Source organism: Lissotriton helveticus, chromosome 3_1 (assembly GCF_964261635.1).
Source record: "Lissotriton helveticus chromosome 3_1, aLisHel1.1, whole genome shotgun sequence".
Lineage (NCBI taxonomy): Eukaryota > Metazoa > Chordata > Amphibia > Caudata > Salamandridae > Lissotriton > Lissotriton helveticus.
In genome coordinates, this window is record NC_136061.1 from 148,312,786 (window position 1) to 148,325,808 (window position 13,023).

At 45.3% G+C, this 13,023-nt stretch overlaps 1 protein-coding gene and 1 pseudogene across 1 annotated transcript in view; both read right to left on the bottom strand.

The window, feature by feature from the left end:
* Positions 1 to 13,023, bottom strand: part of LOC144822741 (uncharacterized) — a 2,085,503-nt gene that overhangs the window by 80,410 nt on the left and 1,992,070 nt on the right. The window lies entirely within an intron of this gene.
* On the bottom strand, positions 2,268 to 3,380 carry LOC144824450 (putative G-protein coupled receptor 132 pseudogene; annotated as a pseudogene).

A 13,023-nucleotide genomic window follows, 5' to 3' on the forward strand; every position in this document is an offset into this window, starting at 1 on the left:
ATGCTCAGACGTGAGTCCCATGCTCTCCACACCACTGGAGTCAAGCTGTCCTGGCTGAAGACGGCTGATAGCCAGAAACCGGTCCTAGGATGCTTGATTCCGGTCCAGGAAAGACATGGCTTGGCAGTTCGGGCTGGACTGTTCCCATGAGACACAGGGTCAAGGCTGATTTGCATATGGCCATGTCTAAACTGGGGTGGTGTGGAGTGCAAAAAAACGATGGAGTTAGGCCCAGATCTCTGTACTGGGGTGAATGTATGACATTGTTCTGCATTCTGTCCATCAACTGTTGGTTTTGCATCAATGGTTAGAGCGGCAGACCCTGATGCAGAGGTCTGGCCCGGGACCAGGGTTCAATTCCAGCCTCGGCGGCTCTTGGGCTCAATTTCCCCGGACCTGATAATTCTCGCCTCAGTGCCTTGTCTAATCATGGGTCCCACTCTGTGACTCTGGGCAATAGCTTGCTTAATCTCCACAACGGCCCCAGCAGCGCTTGGATGCCTGGCTTCACCTTGGGGGTGCCCAGGAGTGGACATTTCACAGGAAAGCCAGGATATGTTCCACAGCGGTATGAATACAGCGCTACGAGACCTCTGGGTAGAAGTGCGCTATATAAATACAAACACATTTACATTTACATTTACAAATCCATAGCGGACATTTAATTTTCTATGCCATTGGGGTATTTTCTTACACCCTATACTATGGCCTTCCTGGATTGTTAAATATTCCAAAGTGGAATTAGCCAATTTTACTATGTGTTAGGGGTAGGAGAACATACACTTGGTACTGGACAGCAGTACACCAGTGTGCAGAACTTAAAAACCAGCAGCATCAGCCCACAAAAATGGCGTTGGCCCATTAAAAAAGAGGCACTTTCTCAATGATATAGTTTATAATGGCAAGACTACCATAGGGGGACCCATGACACAAGAGAGGACCGACAACCATATGCCAATAATTATAAAAAAAGGAGGTTTCATGGGCTAGTACCTTTCTTACAATATAGAATGTGAATACTTTGGATGATTAGGAAAATTATGAGCCTACTCCCAGAGAACTCAAGAAAGACGGTGATGCCTTGATAGTTTCAAGATTTGACTACGGCAACTTGTTATACCTTGATTCCCCCAAATACGTCACAGCCTGGTTACAAGTGGTACAGAATGCAGCAACTAAACTGCTTCTCAAGATACCCAGGCAGATACCCAGGCAGTGAGAGCCTCCTTGAGCGAGCTACACTGGCTTCTGGTTCAGGCCAGGATTCATTTCAAGTCCCTCTGCTTGGACTCACAGAGCCATGTATGGGAGAGGCCCTGCCTTGTTACGAACTCTGATCTCCCACTATTCACTCTCACTATCTCAGATCAGGATCACATTTTTGATGAACACTACTAGAATCAAGAGATCTAGGTGGGGTGGAAGGTCATTCACACACCTGGTGCCCAAACTCTGGAACAGTATGGACCCAGAGCTGCGACTGATTGGAGACGAACAGTCCTTTCAAAAGAAACTTAAAACATGGCTGTTCCCCTAATTTTTTTCACAAGATAGTTTCCTTAACTGTTTCTTTTCAGAGCTGGAATGCCTGCGGGTAGCCATGTGCTTTATCAATCCCTAAACCTAAACCTAATATGAATGGTGGACCTCCTCAGTCTATCATGGTATTCCCAAATTCCTTGAAGAAATGTAATCAATGAATGTGTTCAAACAAAATAAAACCCAGAAAAATTGAGGTTTGATTACTGTGAAGATCAATCAATCAATCAATCAAGTGGTATTTGTATAGCATGGCTAATCACCCCGAGGATTCTCCAAGTTCTGTGCTGCAGGTAACAGTTGATGAGCCAGGTTTTGAGTCAAAGTCAAAGTCCAAGTTAGCTTTATTCGGTTCAAATTTAAAACCATCAAAGCACAGGTCAAATATCACAATATCTATACACATTACAAATAAAACGAGCATTTGATATAATTCATAAGCCAAATATATCACATTCACCATCGAAAAGCGCCCTTGGCGTTCAAATAAATATGTTAAAAAAGGGGTTTGTCACACAGCAAGTTTTCAGTTTAAAAAAATCCATTTTACATAACGTGCTTATAAGAGAAGAAGAGTCCACGCTATAATTTCAGCTCTCTGATGCACCTGAGGACTATGTTGATGGGCGGTCACTTTATGCGATCTATGTTACCAGTTACATTGATCTGTGGTAACCACGCATCTCAGATGTCCAATCCAAGATCTTCAATCTCTTTCAGATGTCCCCTCACTCCATCATAGAAGCTATGTTGTCAGGGCTGTGCATCTTCCCTACAAGAGTACTTTTAATACTAGAAGTCATTATTGGTGCCTGGCCACTCTGGCACAGGTAGGCTTAGCACCGAAAAGCACGCTTCAGATCCTTCTTCACACTGTCACTGACCAGAATGTACAGGATGGGATCCAGGGCACTGTTGAGGCTGGACATGGCAAGTGCTACAGAGAAATAGACATGAACCTTCTGCTCAAAAACACAACTGGCGTCAGGGTCGGAGGAGGAGAACACCGCAGTCCGCAGGAGGAGAAGGAGGTGGTATGGGGCAAAGCACAGAAAAAATATGACAATCACCCCTATGGACAGGTGCTTGACTTTGGCTTTCTTCTCTTGGCTGAAGGAGCTGCTCTGCCTTACCCCCTGAAAGATTTTCAGGTAGGAGGTCGCTAGGACTGCCAGGGGCAGTAAGAAGCCAGCAACAAAGCGGAAGTAGTTAAACGTGGCCAAGCCCGACTGCAAGGGGTAAGTCTCAAAACAGGAGACGCCATCATGTTCATCAGACGTAATGGTGACACCCAGGTGGAAGGCAAAAACTAAGATAGTGACTACGAAGCACATGGCCCCCGCTGCCCTCTGGCTGCGGAACGCCAGGGAGTGGATGGGATACACCACGGCAAAACATCGCTCCAAGGAAATGCAGCAGAGGAGGCAGATACTGATGTACATGTTGGAGTAGAAAACAAAGGCCTCCAGAGCGCAGGCTTCATTGCCAAGGGTCCAGACCCTTCCACCAAAGACGTAGAGGACCCAGAGGGGGAGTGTCAGGATGTAGAGTAGATCAGATGTGACCAGGGTTAAAAGGTAGATGCCAAGCACGTTCTTCTGCTATCGCACCTGCTGGATTATGGGCCATAGGGTCAACAAGTTGGTCGTCAAGCCGAGCAGGAAGACAGAACTGTAGACAGTCACCACGATTACCCTGCCAGCCCAGAAGTCAATGCCGCAGCGGGGGGAGTCCGTGGAGGGGCAGCAGGTACTGTTGTTCATGGCATCTTCTACTTGGCGTTACAGCAAGGTCTCTCAGACGTCCATCTGACGAGACCCTGACGTGGGGTTGCTCGCGGTGAGCTGGGCGGCCGGGGCACTGTTTCAATTAACTGATGTAGCCCTGGTACTGCTGCTGCCTGCCCTCAACGTCATCTGGCTGACTTGAAAACTGACGAGTCCTTTCCTGAAGTGGTTCAGCAAGGGTGAAGTGTGGAGGGGAATGGTGTTCCAGGCTTTGGCAGCGATGTGGGAGAAGGAGCATCCTTCTGCGGCAGATACGTGTGGCTGAGTTAGGTGAGGTGTGTAGAGTGGGGGTTTCTGATTGGCTGATGAAAAGCAGGCAGTAGTTCATGTAATCTGACCTTTGGTTGTGGAGAACTTTGGAGGCTTGAGTCAGAAGCTTAAACTGCCACCTCTTCTGGATGGAGAGCTATTCATGGTCTTTCAGGTGCTGGGTAAAGTGTGTCCTCTTGGTTGAGGATTAGCCTTGCAGGTTGAAGATCAGTCTGGTTGCTGTGTTCTGGATTGTCTGAAATCTTTGATGAGGAAGGTGGTGGTGCCGGCATAGATTGGGTTGCTGCAGTTGAGCAGGCTGGTGATGAGGGCATGCGTCACAGTTTTCCTTGAGCTGATGGGGAGCCATCAGAAGATTTTGCAGAGCATGCGGATCGTGTGGAAGCAGGCTGAAGCGACAGTGTTGACCTAATATTTAATGGAAACTTTGCTGTCCAGTATAATGCAGAGGTTGTAGGCGTGGTGTTTTGGTGTGGGTCCGAGCTCCGCTGGCCACCAGGAGTCGTTCCACAGGGCGGTGTGTCTGCCGAAGATCAGAACGTCCGTTATGTCCTTGATTAGTTTAAGTCAGTTGTCCTTAATCCTTGTTGTGACATTCTTCATGCAATTGTGGAAGTTGGTCTTTGTCAAGGTGGGGTTCGTTCAGAGTGAGAGGACGACCCGGGAGCCATCAGCGTGGGAGATGATGTTGATATCATGAGAGCTCATAAGAAGAACATGAAGCATTGATGCAAGAGTACCAGTCAATAAAAATGAGCATTATTCCCATTTCATGGCTAGATGTAAAGGATTTAGGCATCTAGATGCCTAGATATCTAGGCATCTAGATAAAGGCCAAGACAGTTATGATAAATGAATGCATCAGTGATAAAAACACAATGTGTCAGAAAGGATGATACTTTTCAAGAAGAAAACTGGGTTCATGAATAACCTAGAACCTTGAACCTAGAACCTTGTATCAGAATGACACAGAGTGGTCTAGATTTGAAAAACATCAAAAACAAACCTGTTATGGATACTTAATAAATTTCCATCTTTCAGCAAGCAATGATAAACATTTTGCATCCAGCAGGTAATGCAAAGTTTATTGAAATGGCACCTATTCTGATTCTTGATGGAAACTTTTGAAAAATGATTTAATATCGTAATGTTTTCTGATATTGTATTTACAAAGAGGAGTGTAAGCAGTGCTTTTCAATACCTGACGCTGTAAAATGTCTTATATCATACCACTACAAGAATGAAATCATTACAAATAGATAAATGCATACATACATAATTTGGTTCTACCTCATTTTGTTATATATTTAATTTTGGCCATATTTAAAGAGTATCACAACACTATAGAGGGACAAGAAAAACATATTAGAGATAAGCATAAACAGATCAATAATCCAAAGTATATTAAGTTATGCAGATTTGTAGGATATGCTATCACCGGGTAAGGAGTCCAGGCGCTGAGCAGTATTACACATTAGAAACTTAAAATAAATAGGGGTTTATTCCCAGGGTGGGATATGCAATTAGATAGGTCTATGCTTCGACTGCTCAAACACGGAGGAAGAGGGATAATGAGGGAACAGATGATAAAGAGGACTTTTATTCCACATTCCCATATCATGAAAGTAACAGCAAAGGAATCCAATGAAAGGTAGGCAGAAGGCACTGAGAAATATGTTGTAAAGGAGGAAAGGCCAAAATAGAACAATGCTAGCAAAGAGTCTGAGGTAATAACTTAATGCAAGTCTTTTTAGACAGTGCGGACGGGAGGACGCATCTCATTCATTTCCTCTCTTCTTCCATAGGAGTGGTAGACCCCCAGGTTACTTTCTGTGTGACTGGTTATAGTAATTTGTGAGCAGCGCCCAGATGTGGGTATTATATGGGCTGAGATCAGCCTCTCATAAATCAATAATAAGGTACAATATATAGAAATAACTAATCTTGGACAGTTAGCTAATACCATTACTCAGAACATAACTGGCAAACTGTGGCAGAAGAAACTGGTTTAACTTTCTCTTGATGAGATAGCACCACAAATCCTATCAGCACCACCACTTATCAATGAGACAAATAAAACCCAGGCCCTCGAGCAAGCAGAAGGGTGGGATCCTATGAATTTAAGTGGAACCAGGTAAAGACTAATCCACATGGAATAGCCATGATGGAATTTTTGAGAGCCATTGCAGCCCTGGCTTATTGTTTATAATAAACCCGAACTTTTTTGGGAAGACAAAAGATTCAAAGAGAAATGGTTACTAATAGCATGGCGGTGTACAGGCGATTGGCTGATCTTGATAATAAACACAGTGATGCGGCAGTACGATGATTTATTAAGATCATAATCAGTGAGGTTAGTTCAAATTCCCAAATCAAGATTAGCGTCTTCAAGAAGAAACTGGAAGAAGATAATAAGGAAATTAATGATTACAAAGAATTCCTCACTCAGAGTAAAATTTCAAAACAAAAAAAAAGATGTTAATATATGTTCCTACGAGAAAGTGTACCCATATATCAGAGATGACTTTGTGGGAAGACAAAAGATTCAAGGAGGAATGGTTACTAATAGCATGGCGGTGTACAGGCGATTGGCTGATCTTGATAATAAACACAGTGATGCGGCAGTCCGATGATTTATTAGGATCATAATCAGTGAGGTTAGTTTAAATGCCCAAATCAAGATTAGCATCTTCAAGAAGAAACTGGAAGAAGATAATAAGGAAATTAATGATTACAAAGAATTCCTCACTCAGAGTAAAATTTCGAAACAAAAAAAAAGATGTTAAAATATGTTCCTACGAGAAAGTGTACCCATATATCAGAGATGACTTTGTGGGAAAACAACAATCAACAGCAACACAGCAAAGTACACAGGACAGTAGTTGGTAGTCCAAGTGCGACTCAGAAGGCTGGTCTAGTGACAACTTGAATAACTGTGGAAAGAGCAAATCTTACAATCATAGAGGTGGAAGGACTAACAACCAGCACTTCTAAACCTTACCGCCCCATGGCATGCATTTTTGGCCCAATCCATATGGCCGTCCACTCTCCATGACCCCCCCCCCCCCTCCCCAACCCCATCCTCTTTTTTAGGGAGAGGTGACAGAATGGTCCAATGGGAGGAATCATATTCAGAAAGGGTGAAAACAAGAAGCAAGACAAAGGAACTGTAACCAGGGACATGCGGTGCATCAACCTAGACCTAAACCTTACCACTGAGGCACTCACAGAAGGGGAAATAAAAGTGCTCAATAAAGGTCTTGGCTTTGCCCAAACTAACTACACTGACAAATTCAAACTATGTTGCAAAATGGCAGAATTCTTTCGTGTAGTGAGACTGAAAACATTCTTTCATGACCTACCCTAACCAGACACTGAACTTGGGTATACCGGACTTCCTATTTCAATCCCCCTGCAGGGTGTGCTATGATTGAGCACTACGGATTGCATGGATTGCTTGATACTGACACAAGCTCATTATTATTTTTTTACAGGACCCAAGATAAGAATCTCACTGGAGAGAGGGCAATTGAGCCCTTTGTATGTTGTAAGTTTTATGTTTAGGTGTATTGAATTGATCCTGACTGGTTAGGCTACCTGACATACTAACTTGAGACATATTAGCCCTGACGAAAGCCCTGGACCCTGCAGACTACATAGGGTAACCCTCCATGTAGGGTATAGGACCATTATCTCTAATACAGACCCTTCTTTTTATTGAATTTAATCAAACCAGGAACACCACTAATTAAAGCATACCAGGGTGTAAAAAGGCATTATTATTCTAAGACTCTGGCAGGAAATTATTTAAAGTGCTTCCTGAAATATGAGTGAGCACATCCTGTTTTTTAGGGATCAGGATGAGACCCAATGATAAAGCATGCCACCAGTATAGTAGGTGAGGGTCTAAGAAACAAAACAAGAAGAGCTTCTATGTTTTTTAAGGGTGTAAGATTTTTACCAAATTGTGGGTTTTTCAGGGCAATTTCTGCAAGATTGGGTATGGTATTTTTTTAGAACTTCATAAATGGTCGAAAACCACTGGAGATACATTTGCCCCAAATGGGCATTCAAGTAATACATAACATGCACTATAAATAATGAAAAACATCAACCTAATCCTATGCTTCTCCCAAAAAAGTGGTAAGAACGTTTACATTTCTTATAATTGTTATGAACTGTTGCTTGACATAGCATGGTCAAAATAGAACATGTATTGGAATACAATGGAAGCTCACACACCATTTTACACTCTAAAAGGAAAAGGGGTCTTTTAAAGCTCGGCAGACTAGAGCACCTCCTTAAATTGGTAGTGGCTCTTGCTTCTCCAAACTCCTGGTTCATCCATGCTATTTAGAGTCAGAGGAAGCACTGGGTTTCCAATTTTCTTTTTGCATTTATTGACCACTGACCTGACAGCCCATTTTCTACAGTCTGTCAGGTCATAGTGATGATCACTCCTTCTGGGTGGGGCAATCATCACTAGATTCCCGTGTTCAGGATCGTCATGCCAGCCAAAGCAGCAAGAGCCCCACTGTGCTCTAAATCAGGTCCAAAATCTGTAGTTACATTACTTAGTATATGCTGGCTTCATATTGATAAATGTACAAATACAAATCCCTATAAGAAGCTGGTTATTTACTGCCAGCTGCTGGAACAGAAAATAACATCAGTAATAATAAGCATGATAGATCAGAGCTCAAAATTAGAACATTTTACAAGACCAACACACACGTGCACAGTTGAGGAGACCAATAGGGTTCTACTCCCTGCTAGCATACTCCCTTCTTACTAATACCAATACTTTTAACATCCTGTATAGAGCAGTCAATGTCTAACACAGTAGTCTCAGACTTTACTCTGGTGGAATGAGCATGCAAACTCTCAGGCGAATGCTTCTTGGCCATCACGTAGCAGATTTTAATACAGAGCACGATCCACTTGGAAATTGGGGTGTTTTGCACAGCCTTCCTTGTTTTTGGCCCAACATATCCCACAAAGAGTTGATCGTCCACCTGGAACAATTGTGTGCAGTCAGGGTAGAAGTACAACACTCTTTTTGGTTCCAACCAGTGGAGTCTTTCCTCTTTCTTAGAGGGATGAGGTGTAGCATAAAAGGTAGGCAAAGTGATGGACTGACCTACATGGAACTGAGTGACTACCTTCGGCAAGAAAGATGCTAAATTCCGATGTACCAGTTTGTCAAGGAAACATTAGATGTAGGATGGCTGAGAGGACAGTGCCTATAGCTCACTGACTATCCAGGCAGATGTAACTGCCACCAGAAAAGCCGTATTGATGGTGAGGAGCTGAAGAGGCCAAAGGTAGAACACATTGAAAAAGTAAGAACTAAGTTGAGGTCTCATTGAGGCATAACAAAGAGAGCTGGGGGAAATGTGTGCTCCAGACCTTTAAGGAATCTATTTACAATAGGGAGCTTAAAGAGGGAAGACTGATCTGACAGCCAAAGAATAACAACAATGTCATAGTGATAACCCTTCAACATGCCCAGTGTAGAGCCCTGCTGGGCAAGGTTTAGGACAAACAGACGAATCTGAGAAAGGGAGCAGATAGGCGATCAACCATTTTCCCAGCACACAACTCTACACTTTTATTCCAACGGCCAGCATGTACCGTTTTGTCAGAGGGAAGTTGAGCTTCCAAAATAATATCACAAGCTTAGAGCAGAAGGTCGAAAGCTGTCAACTGTTGCCGCTCAACCTCCATGCATGAAGGTGGAGGATTAACAGGTTCGGGTAGAGAACCCTCCCGTGCAGCAGTGACAGAAGATCCTTTAAAATTGGCAGCCTGATCGGAGGAGCGAAGGAAATGCTCAAAAGTACAGGATATCAGACTTTTCGAGCTCAATCCAGAGCAGCAAGGATATTTTGGGCCCATCGTACCAGATCTTCGTGAGAACTCTAGTCAGGAGTGGTATGGGTGGAAAGGCATACACGAGGCCTGCGCTCCACTTGCAACAAGAAGTATCTCCGAGTTAGAGCCGCCTTGGAAACTGTTGATGTTGCACATTCTCAGCAATGGCGAACAGATCTAACCGAGGTTCTCCCCACTGCTGAAAACGACCGTGTACCACCTCTGGGTGGAGACACCATTCATGATCCACAAAGCATTGTCACCTGGATCTGTCCACCCTTGTGTTCAGAGCTCCCGCAAGGTGTTGAACCACAAGGGATATGTCCTGATGTTCCAGCCATGTCCAGAGGTGCAAGGTCTCTTGGCAAAGAGCCCACTTCCCAACCTAGCCCTGTTTGGTGCTACCACATGGAGGTGGTGTTTCACTAGCCATCCCTTCATAGAGGGTAGAAAGGCTTTCAATGCCAGTCAGATCACTCGGAGCTCCAGTAGGTTGATGTAGAGACCGGATTCCACCGGAGACCAGAGGTGTCTGATCTCCACCTCTCCCAGATGGCTGACCCTTCTGAGAAGTGATGTATCAATCACTATTTTCAGGTCTGCTTGGGGAAGAGAGAGTGGTCGGCCGCTGACCCAATCACAATTCGTTAACCACTGTTGCAGATCTTTTGCAGTGCACTCCGAGATCTAGAACATGTCATAGAGATTCCCCTGATAGAGGGTAGCAAGGCTTTTAATGCTAGTCAGATCACTCGGAGCTCCAGTGGGTTGATGTAGAGACCGGATTCCACCGGAGACCACAGGTCTCTGATCTCCACCTCTCCCAGATGGCTGACCCATCTGAGAAGTGATGTATCTATCACTATTTTCAGGTCTGCTTGGGGAAGAGAGAGTGGTCTGCCGCTGACCCAATCACAGTTCGTTAACCACTGCTGCAGATCTTTTGCAGTGTACTCCAAGATCTAGAACATGTCAGAGAGATTCCCCTGATACTGCGCCCACTGGAACTTCAGGTCTCACTGAAGAGCCTGCATATATGCCAGCAGTCATGTGTCACTAGCAGGGTGCAGGAGTACATGAGGCCCAGCAGCATCACAGTCAGTCTCACCGAAACCCAGAACAGATTCTGAAACATTGGTATCATAGCCACATTATCTTGGATTCACTGTTCAGGAGGAAAGCCTGAAACTGCACTGTGTCCAGAACAGCTCTGATTAAATGGAGCATCAGAGAAGTGGACACTTGTGAACTCTGCATGTTTGTGTGACTATGAGATGTTTCTAATAAACCCCAGTAAGAGCAGGAGGACTGCTGTAGTCTGGAGCACGGAGACGCCCGCCTGGGATGAGCCCGCATTCAACAGCCAGTCGTCGAGATAAGGAAAGCCACCCCATATCTCCGCAGATGAGATGAAATCACTGCCTTACCTTTGTAATCACCTAAGGAGCCAAAGGGGAGCATGATGAACGGAAAGTTCTCGTGGCCTACAGTGAACCACAGGAAATGTCTGTGGGCAGGCAGGAGGAGAATGTGGAATTCTGCATCCTGCAAGTTCAACGCTACCATCAAGTCCACCCAGTCCAGGGCAGAGAGGACTTGAGTGTGTGAGCACTTTTGAGGAAGAAATAGAAAGGGCGCAGGTCTAGGATAGGACAATGGCCTCCATTGTTTGGGGCACTAGACAGTAGCGGATATAGCAACCATTATCTACTTTTGCTGTGGGAATCCTCTCTATAGCTCCCTTGGCCATGAGAGTCACCACTTCCTGGAGGATTAAGAAAAGATGGTCCTCTGTCAGCCTGTCGCTAATAGGTGGCATGGTTGGAAGAGAAGTCACAAAAGGGAGCGAGTAACCCTTTCAGACAATCTGGTGAACCCAGCAGTCAGATGATATCTACCTCCAGTGATGGTGTATCCTGCTTCCCACTGGTTGCCCATGATTGTTGGAAGATAAACTAAAGAGGTTTGGAGGGTGAGGCTGCTGGAGAGGTGGTGGATTGGCCCAAAGTCTGGCTGCCTCACTCAAGGGGTCTGTGGGTACCACATCCTGGGCCACCTAGGCTTTGGAAGCTTGTGTGACCCAGTGGCTGGGCGAGTAGAGAAGCAGTTGGAAGCTCCTCCTCTGGCCACAAAAGGGGCGAAAGGTGGGCTGGAGTTGGGGAGGAGCCATGGAAATGTCAAAGGACCTGGCCGTAGCTCTGCTATCCTCGAAGTGCTCCAACGCTGAGTCCAGCTTGTCTCTGAAGAGACTAGAGCCATTTAAATGTATGTCCATAAGCAAAGCTTGGACATCTCCTGAAAAGCCAGTCATCCTCAGCACTAAAGCCACTAGAGAAGAAACTGATCCGCCTAGCAAGTAGTTTATTTCTAACCCATATCAGATTTTGAACTTAGCTGCATCCAGTCAGCAAAAGCTTGAAAGAGTATGGTCTGTGCCTTCTTCAGGATCATAATCAGCACCTGTGCAGCCAAATCCCAGAGTTAATGGGAGTAATGCCTCAAAAGGTAGGCAGTGTTCACTGACGGCAGGGCCTGACTGGCAGAAGAAAGCATTTTCTTGACCAAGATGTCCATCCTTTTGGATTCCCTATCCGGTGGGGTGGTAGGGAGTATGGTAAGATTCACTCAGGAAGTGGAGGCTTGGACCACAAAGCCCTCCGGGTTGGGGTGTGGGGTGAGGAAATTGTGGCCCCTTCAGGTGGGGTGATGCCGGTGTCCTGTTCGGAGGAGCCCTTTTGCAGGGCTTGGATCAGGCCTTGAGCAAGATGTCCTTGAATGTTCATTAAATTGGAGAAGCGGGTCTGAGGGGGTAACTCCTGGCTGAAGCACCTCTGTCAAGACATTAGTCTTAACTGCCACTGAGTTCAAGCTAAGGTCCAGGACCTCAGCCGCCCTCCTCACCACCTTAGCAAATGAGGCTCCCTCCTCTGTAGCCATGGTAGGAGGATATCTGGGGAGGTGGCCAGTCCACTGGCATCTGCCAAATCCTCACACCAGGTGTCCTCATTTGGCTCTAGGGGCTGGTATTCGTATGGTTGCAGTGGCTCTCCTCTCAATATTCCTCAAGTCTGAGCCCATAGGATAGGGCTCAGGCTCCGGATTGGAGGGAATGGCTCCCATTGGTGCCGTAGTTGGCATTGAGTGACCTCATAAAATCACTCAGTTGAGCTGGTACCGAGGGTGAATCTGCTGTCAGAAGACCAGTAAGGGCACCTCCTGACCCCACGAGGCCAGAAGGTCCCGTGGGGTCAGGGGTCAGGATAACTACTTGATGACTCGAGTAGTTATCAAACCTTCCAGTTTACTTACTACATTTACACTGGAGATACCTACATCATTAAACACGTCAGGGCTTAACCAATATTCAAGGAAAACAGACTCTTCAATTCTACAAAATCACCCTATGCTCAAACTCCTACATGCAGGGCATGAGCCGAAGTAGCCACTGGTGTAAGAAAATCTGAATGCCCCCAAACACCTCCCACACAATAAAAGAAGGCACAATCAAGGACTCCAGCCTACAACCTCAACTAGGTGACCAAGAATGCATTCT